Source organism: Neomonachus schauinslandi, chromosome 9, assembly GCF_002201575.2.
Source record: "Neomonachus schauinslandi chromosome 9, ASM220157v2, whole genome shotgun sequence".
Lineage (NCBI taxonomy): Eukaryota > Metazoa > Chordata > Mammalia > Carnivora > Phocidae > Neomonachus > Neomonachus schauinslandi.
This window is the reverse complement of record NC_058411.1, coordinates 115,207,725-115,221,710: the sequence shown is the minus strand read 5'-3', so window position 1 is coordinate 115,221,710 and position 13,986 is coordinate 115,207,725. Positions and strand designations below refer to the sequence as shown.

At 39.0% G+C, this 13,986-nt stretch overlaps 1 protein-coding gene across 2 annotated transcripts in view; it reads right to left on the bottom strand.

The window, feature by feature from the left end:
- CYFIP1 (cytoplasmic FMR1 interacting protein 1) overlaps positions 1-13,733 on the bottom strand; it is a 134,955-nt gene extending 121,222 nt beyond the window's left edge. Inside the window, exon 1 of one of the 2 annotated variants that reach the window (XM_021680622.1) lies at positions 13,639-13,733. The gene's annotated coding sequence lies outside the window, so the exon portion shown is untranslated. The remainder of the gene's footprint in view (positions 1-13,638) is intronic. The other variant, XM_021680620.1, reaches the window with a different exon arrangement.
- Positions 13,734-13,986: the final 253 nt, after the last annotated feature.

The window sequence follows — 13,986 nt, the reverse complement described above, 5'->3', positions numbered from 1 at the left end:
GATTAGAATAAATATAAATGATAAACAAAAAAAGCCACAATAGAACAATCAATGAAACCAGGAGCTGGTTCTTTGAAAAGATCAATAAAACTGATAAACTTCCAGCAAGACTCATTAAAAAACAAAGGTGTGCGGGGTGGGGGAAGGCAGAGAGAGGACTCAAATGAACAAAATCACAAATTAAAGAGGAGAAATAAACTGACACCACAGAAATACAAATGATTTTAAGAGAATATTATGAAAAACTATGTTAACAAACTGGACAACCGAAGAAATGGATAAATTCCTAGAAACATATAACTTCCAAAACTGAAGCAGGAAAAACAGAAAATTTGAACAGACTGATTACCAGCAATGAAACTGAATCAGTAATCAAAAAACCAACAAAGAGAAGTCCAGGAACAGACAGCTTCACAGGTGAATTCTACCAAATATTTAAAGACTTAATACCTATTCTTCTCAAACTATTGCAAAACACAGAAGAGGAAGGAAAACTTCCAAATTCATTCCATGAGGCCAGCATTACCCTGATATCAAAAGCAGATACCAAAAGCAGATAAAGACACCACTAAAAAAAACCCTACAGGACAATTTCTCTGGAACACAGATGCAAAAATCCTCAACAGATTAAGAGTTAAGTGTTGGAGGAGTAGGGGGGCCCTAAGTGTGTCTTGTCCCTCGAACACAGGTAGACTGTTATCAAATCATTCTGAAAACCCAATAAATTATTCAGAGGTCTGAGAAACAAAACTGCAAGTCTACATGTAGAAAAGCAACCACCTTGGGGTGCCTGGGTGGCTCAGTTGGTTAAGCATCTGCCTTTGGCTCAGGTCATGATCCCAGGATCCTGGGATCAAGCCCCCCCAACCCTGCTCAGCAGGAAGCCTATTTCTCCCCCTCTCTTTGCCCCTCCCCTCACTTGTGCTCTGTTATGTGCACGCTCATTCTCTCTCAAATAAATAAAATCTTAAAAAAAAACTAAACAACAACAAACATAATAATATTCATATCATAGAGTCCCAGAAAATGAAGAGAGAGAAAAATAGCTGAAAACTTCCCTAATCTGGGGAAGGACACAGACATCAAAATCCAAGAAGCACAGAGAACTCCCATTATATTCAACAAAAGCCAACCATCGCTAAGGTATATACTAGTCAAATTCACAAAATACACAGACAAGGAAAGAATCCTGGAAGAAACAAGGGGCAAAAAGTCCTTAACCTACAAGGGAAGACAGATCAGACTTACAGCATATCTGACCACAGAAATGTGGCAAGCCAGAGAAAAATGGCAGGAAATATTCAAAGTGCTGAATGGAAAAAATATGCAGCCAAGATTTCTTTATCCAAAAGGCTGTCATTCAGAATAGGAGAGATAAAGAGTTTCCCAGCAAAAACTACAGGAGTTCATGACCACAAAATCAGCCCTGGAAGAAATTTTAACAGGGACTCCTTGAGTGGAGAAAAACCCAAAAGCAACAAAGACTAGAAAGGACCAGAGAACATGAGCAGAAACACCAACTCTAGAGGTAACACAATGGCACTAAATTCACATCTTTCAAAAATCACTCTGAATATAAATGGATGAAATGCTCCAATCAAAAGAGATAGGATATCAGAATGGATAAAAAAGATCCATCTACATGCTGCCTCAAGAGACTCATTTTAGACAGAAAGACACCTTCACATTGAAAGTGAAGGAATGGAGAAGCATCTGTCATGCTAATGGATGTCAAAAGAAAGCCAGAGTAGCCATACTTAAATGAGAAAAACTAGGATTTAAACAAACGACTGTAACGAGAGATGAAGGACATTATATCATAATTAAGGGGTCTATCCATCCAGAAGATCTAACAATTGTAAATATTTATACCCCCAACTTGGGAGCACCCAAATATATAAATCAATTAATAACAAACATAAAGAAACTCATTGATGGGGCACCTGGGTGGTTCAGCTGGTTAAGCAACTGACTCTTTATTTCGACTCAAAGGGTCATCTCCTCAGAGTCCTGGGATCAAGCCACACATCTGGTTCTGCGCTCAGCCCGGATTCTGCTTGAGGATTTCTCTCCTCCCTCTGCCCCTCTTCCTGCTCTCTTTCTCTCTCTCTAATAAGTAAATAAAACTTAAAAAAAAAAACCACCTCATTGATAATATGATAGTAGGGGACTTTAACGTCCACTTAGAGCAATGGACAGATCACTTAAGCAGAAGATCAATAAGCAAATAAAGACTTTGAATGATGCAATGGACCAGATGGACTTAACAGAAATATTCAGAAAATTTCATCCTAAAGGAGCAGAATACACATTCTTTTCAAGTACACATGGAACACTCTCCAGAACTGATCACATACTGGGTCATAAATCAGGACTCGACCAGTACAAAAAGATCATGCAAGCATATTATCAGACCACAGTGCAATGAAACTTGAAGTCAACCACAAGGTTAAAGAACATCTCCTAAAGAACAAATGAGTTAACAGGAAATTTAAGAAGAAATTAAGAAGTCCATGGAAGCAAATGAAAATGAAAACATGACAGTCCAAAACCTTTGGGATGCAGCAAAGGCAATCTTAAGAGGGAAGTAGTTGCAATACAGGCCCACCTCAAGAAGCGAGATAAGTCTCAAACACAACCTTACCTTACACCTAACGGAGCTAGAACAAGAACATCAAATAAAGCCTAAGGCCAGGAGAAGAAAGGAAATAATAAAAATTAGAGCAGAAGTAAATGATGTAGGAACAACAAAGAAAAAACAACCCCAGTAGAACGGAGTAATGAAATTAAGAGGTGGTTCTTAAAAAGAATTAATAAAATTGATAAACCCCTGGCCAGACTTATCAAAAAGAAAAAAGACCTGAATAGATAAAATCATGAATGAAAGAAAAGAGGTCACAACCAACACCACAGAAATACAAACAACTACAAGAGAATATGATGAAAAATTATATGCCAACAAACTAGGCAACCTGGAAGAAATGGACAAATTCCTAGAACCTTACAAACTATGAAAACCGAAACAGGAAGAAATAGAAAATTTGAACAGACCCATAACCAGCAAAGAAATCGAGTCAATAATAAAAAATCTCCCAACAAACAAAAGTCCTGGGCCAGATGGCTTCCTAGGGGAATTCTACCATACATTGAAAGAAGAGTTAATACCCATTCTTCTCAAACAGTTCTAAAAAATAGAAATGGAAGGAAAACTTTCAAACTCATTCTATGAAGCCAGCATTACAATGATTCCAAAACAAGGCAAAGACCTCACTAAATAGGAGAATTACAGGTCAATATCCCTGATGAACCTGGGTGCAAAAATTCTCAATAAAATACTAGCAAATCGAATGCAACAGTACCTTAGAAGAATTATTCACCACACTCAGATGGGACTTATTCCTGGGCTGCAAGCCTGGTTCAATATTTGCAAATCAATCTATGTGATACACCACATTAATAAAAGAAAGGATAAGAACCATATGATCTTCTCAATAGATGCAGAAAAAGCATTTGACAAATTACAGCAGCCTTTCTGGATCAGAACCCTCAACAAAGTAGGTATAGATGGAACATATCTCAACATCATAAAGGCCATTTATGAAAGATCCACACTCAACCAATTGAGCTACCCTGGCGCCCCTGCAAACAACATAGCTGATAAAGGGTTAGTATCTAAAACCTATAAAAAACTTGCACCACCACATACTTACCGAAAGGATATAAAAATACAGATTCAAAGGGGTACGTGCACCCAGATGTTTACACTAACATTATCAACAATAACCAAACTATGGAGAGAGCCCAAATGTCCATCAACTGACGAATGAACAAAGAAGATGTGGTGTAATATATATGCAATGGAATATTACTAAGCCATCAAGAAAAATGAAATCTTGCCATTTGCAACAATGTGGATGGAGCTAGATTATATTATGCTAAGTGAAATAAGTCAGAGAAAGACAAATACCATATGATCACTCATATGTGGAATTTAAGGCAGAAAACAGATGAACATATGGGAAGGGGAAAAGAAAAAAGGAGAAAGGGAAACAAACCATAAGAGACTCTTAACAATAGAGAACAAACTGAGGGTTGATGGAGAGAGGAGGGTGTGGGGTAGACTAGATGGGTGATGGGTATTAAAGAGGGCACTTGTTGTGATGAGCAATGGGTGTTGTATGTAAGTGATGAATCACTGAATTCTACTCCAGAAACCAAAATAATAAATAAAAATAAAAATCGTCAACAAAATACTAGCAAATCAACCAACTATGCATTAAAAATAATCATTCACCACGATCAAGTAGGATTATTGCCAGGAGGCAAGGGTGGCTCAATATTTGCAAATCAATCAATGTGATATATCGTATCAATAAGAGAAAGGATAAAAGCCATATAATGCTTTCAACAAATGCAGAAAAAGCATTTGACAAAATACAACATCCATTCATGATAAAAACTCAACAAACCTAGAGTTAGAGGGAACATATCTCAACTTAATAAAGGCCTTATGTGAAAAACCCACAGTGAACATCATACTCAATGGGAAAAAACAGAGCTTTTCCCAGATCAGGAAAAAGACAAAGATGTCCACTCTCACCACTTTTTTCCAACATAATACTATAAGTCCTAGTCACAGCAATCAGACAACAAAATGAAATAAAAGGCATCCAAATTGGTAAGGAAGCAGTAAAACTTCCACTATTTGCAGATGATATGATACTATATATAGAGAATTGGAAGACTCCATCAAAAAACTACTAGAACTCATAAACAAATTCAGTAAAATCCCAGGATACAAAAATCAATGTGCAGAAATATGTTTCATTTATACAACTAATAATGAAACAGCAGAAAGAGAAATTTTTAAAAATCCCATTTACACTTACACCAAAATTAATAAGATATCTGAGAATTAACCTAACCCAGGAGGTGAAAGACCTGTACTCTGAAAACTATAAAACACTGATGAAAGAAATGAAGATGACACAAAGAAATGGAAAGACAGTCCATGCTCATGGATTAGAAGAATAAATATTGTTACAATGTCTATACTACCCAAAACAATGGACAGATTTAATGCAATCCCTATCCACACACCAACAGCATTTTTCACAGAACTAGAACAACCTTAAATTTACACAGGACCACAAAAGTCACCAAATAGCCAAAGCAATTTTGAAAAAGAAAAGCAAAACTGGAAGTATTATTCCAGACTTCACATTATATTACAAAGCTGTAGTAACCAAAACAGTACGGTACTGGCACAAAAACAGACACACAGATCAGTGGAACAGAACAGACAACCTAGAAGTAAACTCACAACTATATGGTCAACTAATTTTCGACAAAGCAGGAAAGAATATGCAATGGAAAAAAGACAGTCTCTTCAACAAATAATATGGGGAAAACTGGTTAGCTACATGCAAAAGAATGAAACTGGACCACTTTCTTGTACCATACACAAAAACAAACTCAAAATGGATTAAAGACCAGGACGCCTGGGTGGCTCAGTCAGTTAAGCATCTGCCTTCAGCTCAGGTCATGATCCCAGAGTCTTGGGACCGAGTCCTGCATTAGGCTCCTTGCTCAGTGGGGAGTCTGCTTCTCCCTCTGCCTGCCACTCCCCCTGTTCATGCTCTCTCTCCCTCTCTCTCTCTGACAAATCAATCAATCAATCAATCTTTAAAAAAAAAAAAAGTGGATTAAAGACCCAAATGTGAGACATGAAACCATCAAAATCCTAGATGAGAGCACAGGCAGTAATTTCTCTGACATTGGACACAGCAATAAAAGCAAAAATAAACTATTGGAACTACATTAAAATAAACAGCTTCTGTATAGCAAAGGTAACAATCAACAAAACTAAAAGGCAACCTATGGAATGGGAGAAGTTATTTGCAAAAGACATATCTGATAAAGGGTTAGTATTCCAAATATGTAAAGAACCAATACAACTCAACACCCAAAAAACAAATGATTCAATTAAGAGGTGATCAGAAGATATGAACAGACTTTTCTCTAGAGAAAACGTACAGATGGCCAACAGACACATCACTCAACATCTGGGAAAATCAAATGCAAATCAAAACTACAATGAGATATCACCTCACACCTGTCAGAATGGCTAAAATCAAAAACACAAGAAACAAGTGTTGTTAAGAATGTGGAGAAAAAAGAACCCTTGTGCACTGTTGCCGGGCATGCAAACTGGTGCAGCCAATCTGGAAAGCAATAAAGAGGCTCCTCAACAAGTTAAAAATAGAATTACCCTATGATCCAGTAATCCCACTACTGGGTATTTACCCAAAGAATAGTAAAACACTACTTTGAAAAGATATACGCACCCACCCCTACATTTATTGCAGCATTATTTTCAATAGTCAAATTATGGAAGTGACTCAAGCGTTCATCAATAGATGAATAAAGAAGATGAGATATATATTTTTTATGGCAGTATTATTCAGCCATAAAAAAAAAAAGAATGAAATCTTGCCATTTACAACAACATGGATGGATCTATAATGCTAACTAAAATATGTCAGCCAGAGAAAGACAAATAGCATATGATTTCACTCATGTGTGGAATTTAAGGAACAAAATAAATTAAGAAAGAAAAAATGAGACAAACCAAAAAACAGACTCTTAACTATAGACAACAAACTGATGGTTACCAGAGGAGAGGTGGGTGGAGGGATGGGTGAAACAGATGAAGGGGATTAAGAGTACACTTACCTTGATGAGCAGTGAGTAATGTATAGAATTGTTGAATCACTATATTGTACACCTAAAACTAATATAACACTGTATGCTAACTACACTGGATGCCAACTATACCAGAATTAAAATAAAATTTAAAACAGGAAAGAAAAATATATTTAATAATAGATTTAACCAAGAGGTGAAAGATTTGTACACTAAAAATACAAAACACTGCTGAAAGTAATTGAAGACACAAATAAATATATTTCATGTCCCTGGACTGGAAGACCTAATATTGTTAAGATGACAACATAGCCTAAAGCCATCTACAGATTTGATGTAATGTCTTTCAAAATTCCAACAGTATTTTTTGCAAAAATACAAAATCATGCCCCAAAATTAATATGGAACTGCAAAGTACCCAGAATAGCCAAAAGAATCTTGAAAAACATCAACAAAGTTGGAGGTACTTACTGAAGTCAAATGTGGTACTGGCATAAAGACTGACACACTGACTGATGACAGAATAGACAGCCCAGAAATAAACCCTTGCATATATAGTCAGTGATTTTCAACAAGGGTGTCAAGACCATTGCATGGGAAAAGGACAGTCTTTTTAACAAATGGTGCTGGGAAAACTGGATATTTGCATGCAAAAGAATTAAACTGGGCCATTACCTTACACTATCTACAAAAGTTAACTCAAATAAACAAGCTAAACAAAAGAGCTAAAACTGTAAAACTCTTGGAAGGAAATATGTAGGAAAAGCTTATGACACTGGACTTGGCAACAATTTCTTAAATATGTCACCAAAACACTGGCAACAAAGAAAAAAAATAAATAAACTAGACATGAAAATTAAAAACTAGCACACCCACCCAAAGATGGTGTCAATGAGTGAAAAGACAACTTGCAGAATGGGAGAAAATATCCACAAATCATATATTTGATGGGAGACTGATATTTAAAATATATAAAGAATTCCTAGGACTCAACAGCAAAAAGACAAACATGATTAAAAAATGTACAAAGGACTTGAACAGACCTTTCTCCAAAGATATATGAATGGCAAATAAGTATAGGAAAAGATGCTCAACATTTCTAATCATTAGGAAAATGCAAATCAAAACCAGAATGAGATACCATTTCACACCCATTAGGATGGCTATTATCAAAACCAAAAAACCAGAAAAAAGTGTTGGTAAGGACATGAAGAAATTGGAACCCCTGTACACTGCTGGGAATGCTGGTGCAGCTGCTGTGGAAAACAGTATGGCAATTCCTTAAAAAAAACCCAAAAACTAACATTGAATTACCGTATGATCCAGCAATTCCACTTCTGAGTATATACCCAAAAGAATTGAAAACAGGATCTGAAAGAGGTATCTGTACACCCATGTTCATAGTAGCATTCTACAATAATAAAAGGTGGGAACAACCCAAATGTCCATCAACAGATGAATGGACAAAGAAAATATGGTATATACATACAATTGAATATTATTCAACCTTAAAAGGAATTAAGTTTTGATACATGATACAAATGGATGACCTTGTAGACATACTAAATGAAATAAGCCAGAAACAAAAGGACATATATTGTACAACTGTACTTATATAGGTATCTGAAATAGTCAAGTTCATAGAAAGTAGAACGGTGGTTGCCAGGTGCTGGGGAAATATACGAATGTGGACATTTTGTTTAATGGGCACAGAATTTCAGTTTGGGATGATGAAAAAGTTCCGGAGATGAATAGTGGTGATGGTTGCACAACAATTTAATGTATTTAATTCTCCTAAACTCTACACTTGAAATGGTTAATATGGTAAATGTTAGGTTATTTAACATTTTCCTTAGTAAAATAAAATCAGGTAGGGTGATTCCTCCAATTTATTTTTGTTTTTAAACATTTTTAAAGCTATTCTAGTTTATTTCCCCCTTCATATAAAGTTTAAAATCAGTTTGTCTTTTATTTATACATCCTGTGGAGGTTTCTTTAAAAAAATTAAACATAGGGGACCTGGGTGGCTCAGTCGGTTGAGCGTCCAACTCTTGATTTCAGCTCAGGTCATGATCTCATGGGTCATGAGATCGAGCCCGGCAGCGGTCTCCACACTCAGCGAGGGGTCTGCTTGAGATTCTCTCTCTCCCTCTGCCCCTCCCCCCACTCGTGTGCTCCCTCTTTCTCTGAAGTAAATACAGAAATCTTAAAAAAATTTGTTTTTAATTAAACATAAATTTTCTTACGACACAGCAATAACACTGTTAGGTTTCTACCTAAAAGAAAGTAAAACATATACCCATATAAAGACTTGCACATGAGTCTTTACAGCAGCATTATTCATAACAGGCAAAAAATGAAAACAACCAATAGCTCATCATCTGGCAAATGGATAAACAAAAGGTGATATATCCATACAATGGAATACAATATACCAAAAAGAAATGAAATACTGATACATGCTACAACAGAAATGAACTCCAAAAACGGCATTTTAAGTGAAAGAAGCCACACATGAAGACTACAAATTGTATACTTTCCTTTATGTTAAATTGTCAGAAAAGGCAACTCTACCAAAGACAGAAAATAAATAAATAAATTAGTGATTAGCTAGAGTAGGGTTAGAAATGGGGATTACCTATTCAGTCATGTGGAATCTTACTGTTCTAAAACTGGATTATGGTGATGGCTGTACAACCCTGTAAATCTACTATAAATCACTGCATGATTAAAGTAGATTAATTATGTACACTATACCTCAATAAAGTTGTTTAAAATATTTTTTTGCTGAGATATCTGACTGGAATTGTGTTAAATATATAGATCAACTTGGAGAGAACTGACACCATTACTATGTTGAGTGTTCCAACCCCAGACCATAGCATGCTTCTCCATTTATTTACATTTTTTTCACTCATTTGTTTTCATTCATCAGCATTTTGTCGTTTTCAGGACATAGATCCTGTGTTTTTAGATATATATCTAAGTATTTGATTTTTTTGAAGCTACTGAAAATGATATTTTAAAATTTCACTCTCTAATCATACACTGCTAGTATACAGAGTGACTGATGTGTGTTGACTTTGTATTTTGTGACCTTGCTAATCTCACTCACTAGTCCTAATAGCATTTTCATAGATGCCTTGAATTTTCTATATAGATTATCACATCTGCAAATAAGAGACAGTTTCATTTTCCCTGCCAACTTGCATGCCTTTTATTTCTTTTTCTGTCCTTACTGAACTGGCTAAAATAAAGTTCTTAAATTATGTAGATGTAATTAATCCATATTATCCCATGACTGCTAAGAGCTGGCTAAATTTTAGTAGCAAAAACAATAAAAGTAGCTTAAACAGGTTAGTTACTTAAAACTTCACCTTTATAAAATACATTTTTCTAATATAAAAACTTCAGAAAACATAGCACTAATGGTAACTGTCACTTCTACAGTATTTTCCTATATTCTCATTTGCTCTTCATGAAAATCTAAGAGGTACGTTTCCCATGTCACCAAAGAAGGAAAATGAGTCAAGGCAGGCCAAGCAATGTGCCCACTTGGCCTCAGATAATCATGTTGGAGCAAACAGACATCAACAATCAAAGCAGCAGACTTAACAAGACCCAACTTTATCTCACCTGCTTAAGTCTCTGTCATCCAGGCACTGAGCTGACCTCTCTATAAGGTGGTGCTAGTGAAACACAAATCAAAAGCCAGAACACATCACAGAGTGAGAGGAACAACTGGGGAGTGGGGAGCCAAGTGCTCCAGGAGTGGTGCATGAGCAAGCACGTTCCGTAAAAGAATCACAGGTGATTCAGTAAGTGTGTGAGGGTGAGGTCCTAGGATCTAACATTTGGGGCAAGGTATTTTGGGCAGATTCTTTCTAATTTTTAACCTGAAGTATGTGAGTAAGATGACTGGATTCAAAGTCTGGCTCTACTATTTACCAGGCATATAATCTTGGATACATACTTCATTTCTCTTTGTCAATTTCCTCATCCAATAACTGCACCTACCTTTGACAGTTGTGAGAATAATTAGTATGTAAAGAACTCAGAATATGAGTTAGCAACACTGCCTATTTCTGTAACTAAAGTTTTATTAAAACACAGCCACACTCTCATCACATATTGTCTATGCTGCTTTGATGTTACAACAGTAGAATGATGTAGTTGTGATAAAGACCATATGGCCCCAAAAGGCATAAATATTCTCTATCTGGACCTTTACAGGAGAAATAACCCTGGCTTAGAACAATGCTGGAGCACAGGTATTCAAGAAATGTTAGCTATTATTTTAACCCAAACTCAGTTCCAGAATGGTAAGCTTGAGTATGTGCACAAAGATATAAACAAAAGCACTGACTGTGGTGGTGACAAATGTGGAAGAACAGTATCAATTAACAAGAGGCTGATTAAACAAATTATAATCCACCCATACCATGGAACACTATACAGCCATTAAAAAGAATGAAGGAGGGGCGCCTGGGTGGCTCAGTCGGTTAAGCATCTGCCTTTGGCTCAGGTCATGATCTTGGGGTCCTGGGACCCCTGCTCAGCAGGGAATCTGCTTCTCCCTCTCCCTGTGCCCCTCCCCCTGTTCATGCATACGCAAGCTCTCTCACTCACTCTCTCTCAAATAAATAAATAAAATGTTAAAAAAAAAAGAATGAAGGAAAATCTGTGTTCATATACTGTATATGCCAACATGTAAGGATCTCCAAGATCTTTAAATGAACCAACGTCATTAAGTGGAAAGGTATGATGATATATGCAATATATAACCTCATTATGTTAACAAAAGAACACAAAAAAACAGAAACTACATGTATGCACAGAAAAGGCTATACAGTACCACAGAAGCACTGAGGGAATTTCACTTTTAATGTATATAGTTCTGTACTTTTCAATTTTTAAATAAGTGGGCGTTTTATAATTTTTCTCATGACTTAAAAATATTATTTGAGGGGCACCTGGGTGGTTCAGTTGGTTTCCCCTCTGGTGGTGATCTCCGGTGGCCGGATCCAGCCAACCAGGGGCTCAGGGTTGGGTGGGGAGTAGGCTTGAGATTCTTTCTCTCTGCCCCTCGCCCCCCACTCATACACTGGTCTCTCATGTGCTCTCTCTCAAATAAATGGACAAATCTTTAAAGAAATATATTATTTTAATCTCTGAGGTTATATCCTACATGTGTACTTTTCAAAACTTTATGTCTTTACCCCTCAGGGACAAACCAGAAAATAGATTAATCTCAAATGCATTACGCTAAGTGAACTAAGCCACACTCAAAGGCCACATATTCTGGAAAAAGCAAAATGCAGGAATGGAGAACTCAGGTGTTGCCAAGAGTTGTGAATGGGGGGAGGGGTTGCCTACAAAGAGACAGCTGAAGGAATCTGGTGGGTGACAGAACTGTTCTGTATCTTGATTGTGATGGGAGTCCTATGACCATGCATTTGTCAAAACTCATAACCATACACCAAAAAGCAAACTTTACTATATGCAAGTTTAAAAATAAATCCAAATAAACACACATACAAAAAAATAAAACAACAGAAAATTTTTCTTTGAGCGACCTATCAGCACACAAACATATGTGTTAACACAGGAAATGTTTTCCACCACAATTCTGTTTGCCTCTGTCACGGAGATGATGCTGCGGAGGAAGAAGGCAGCAGGGAATCAAACATTAGCACCACATTCCTACTGAATTCCTACAAATGCAGACTTGCCGTGGTCCACATTTAAATAATAGTGATTTCTTTTCAGCTCTGTGCCTGCACATCTACACTTCACACGGAAAACCACTACGACATTCAGGGATAAGGGACAGCAGAGGTGGGACCCTTTAATGGTCCAGGCACAGAAATGCAGCCTCGGGCTACTGAACTGGAGAGGATTTTCTGGCACAATCACCAAGCTACTCCGAGTTGGTGACGGAGTGTCAAGCACACCAATCTGATATACAGCACCAGGTATCACTGCCGCTTCAATCACGAATCATTTAAGGAATAATATTAGAAAAAGGCCAAGAAATTCCCCTGGGCTCACGAAGCGGCAAAAACTGTCCAGTGTGGCACACAGCACCCTCTCTACTACTAGAAAAGAAGCACTCCAAAGTCTCCGTTGCCCACAGAAGCGCAGATCATCTAACACTGGGTTTAATAAGCAATTGCTATCTGTACTCTTCAGACATAACACTAGAGTGGACATGGTCTGGACGCCTCTCCCAGCTTAAAAAACACTACTTAAACCCCATTTCCAAATTACTCTCACCATTTTTCTCGCACCGACAACATGCTGCAAACTAAACGCACGCATTTCAGGCTTAAAATACACAATTCAGTATGGCTGTGCGGAACAGCTCTGCCCACTTAATCCCGCGCGTTAACAAAGCCCAAAACTCCTGTCCAAGAATCTGCAAAATGGTTTCGCTTGGCCAGTCTCCCTCCTTCCCTCAGAGAGGGGCACAAAGCAAGCAAAAACTGGTTCGGGTCTAATCGCACGGTACTAGTCCAGGCTGCCTGCGCCTTACTTTCCAACAATAACTACAAAACACCAATATACCCTCCCCACTGGAGCTCTGCCACGTGCCGGGGGCTAGGGATCCCGGACGCCGGCGCAGGGGCCGGGGGCGCGGGGTCGGAGGTCAGGGGCCGGAGGACTTTGGGGCAGGGAATGTGAGGGTGTCCAAGGGCGCACAGACCGGGATGCGCTGGTGCTGAGGGTTCGGAGGCACGGAAACTGGCGTGCGGGGGCTGGGGCGATCCCGGGAGGCCGCGCCGCCGGGGAGGCCGCGCCGCGGAGAACCAAGTCCTAGCCGCCCGCGAGGCCAGGGTGCGGCCCCGCTGCCGCAATGCCCGACTCGGTTCCGAGGGCCGCCCGGACCCCACAGGGGTTGCAGGGCTGGCCGGGGGCAGCAGCCTTCCTCACCTGGGTCGACGGCAGCGGCGGCTCCGGGGGTCCCACGCGGGCCCTGGGAGTTTCCTGGCTGAGTGAGTCACTCGGGCGGGCCGGGAATGCGCCAGGAAACACCCGGCCTCCTCCCCTTCCTCCCGGGGCGGGGGCTCTCCCGGCTCGGCCTCTTCCTCCCGGCGCTCCTCCCTCTGCGCTCGGGCCGCGGCCCTGGCTGCTCCCTCCTTTGCGCCGGGCACCCTCCACCGCCCCGCGGATCCTGCCGGGCAGCGCACGCCTTATGCCTATCCGCTGTAAGGAGGCGACAGAGAGGCCCTGTCCGCGCTCTCCTCTGGCCGCCTAAGGTGCTTCCTAGGGAGATCTCCG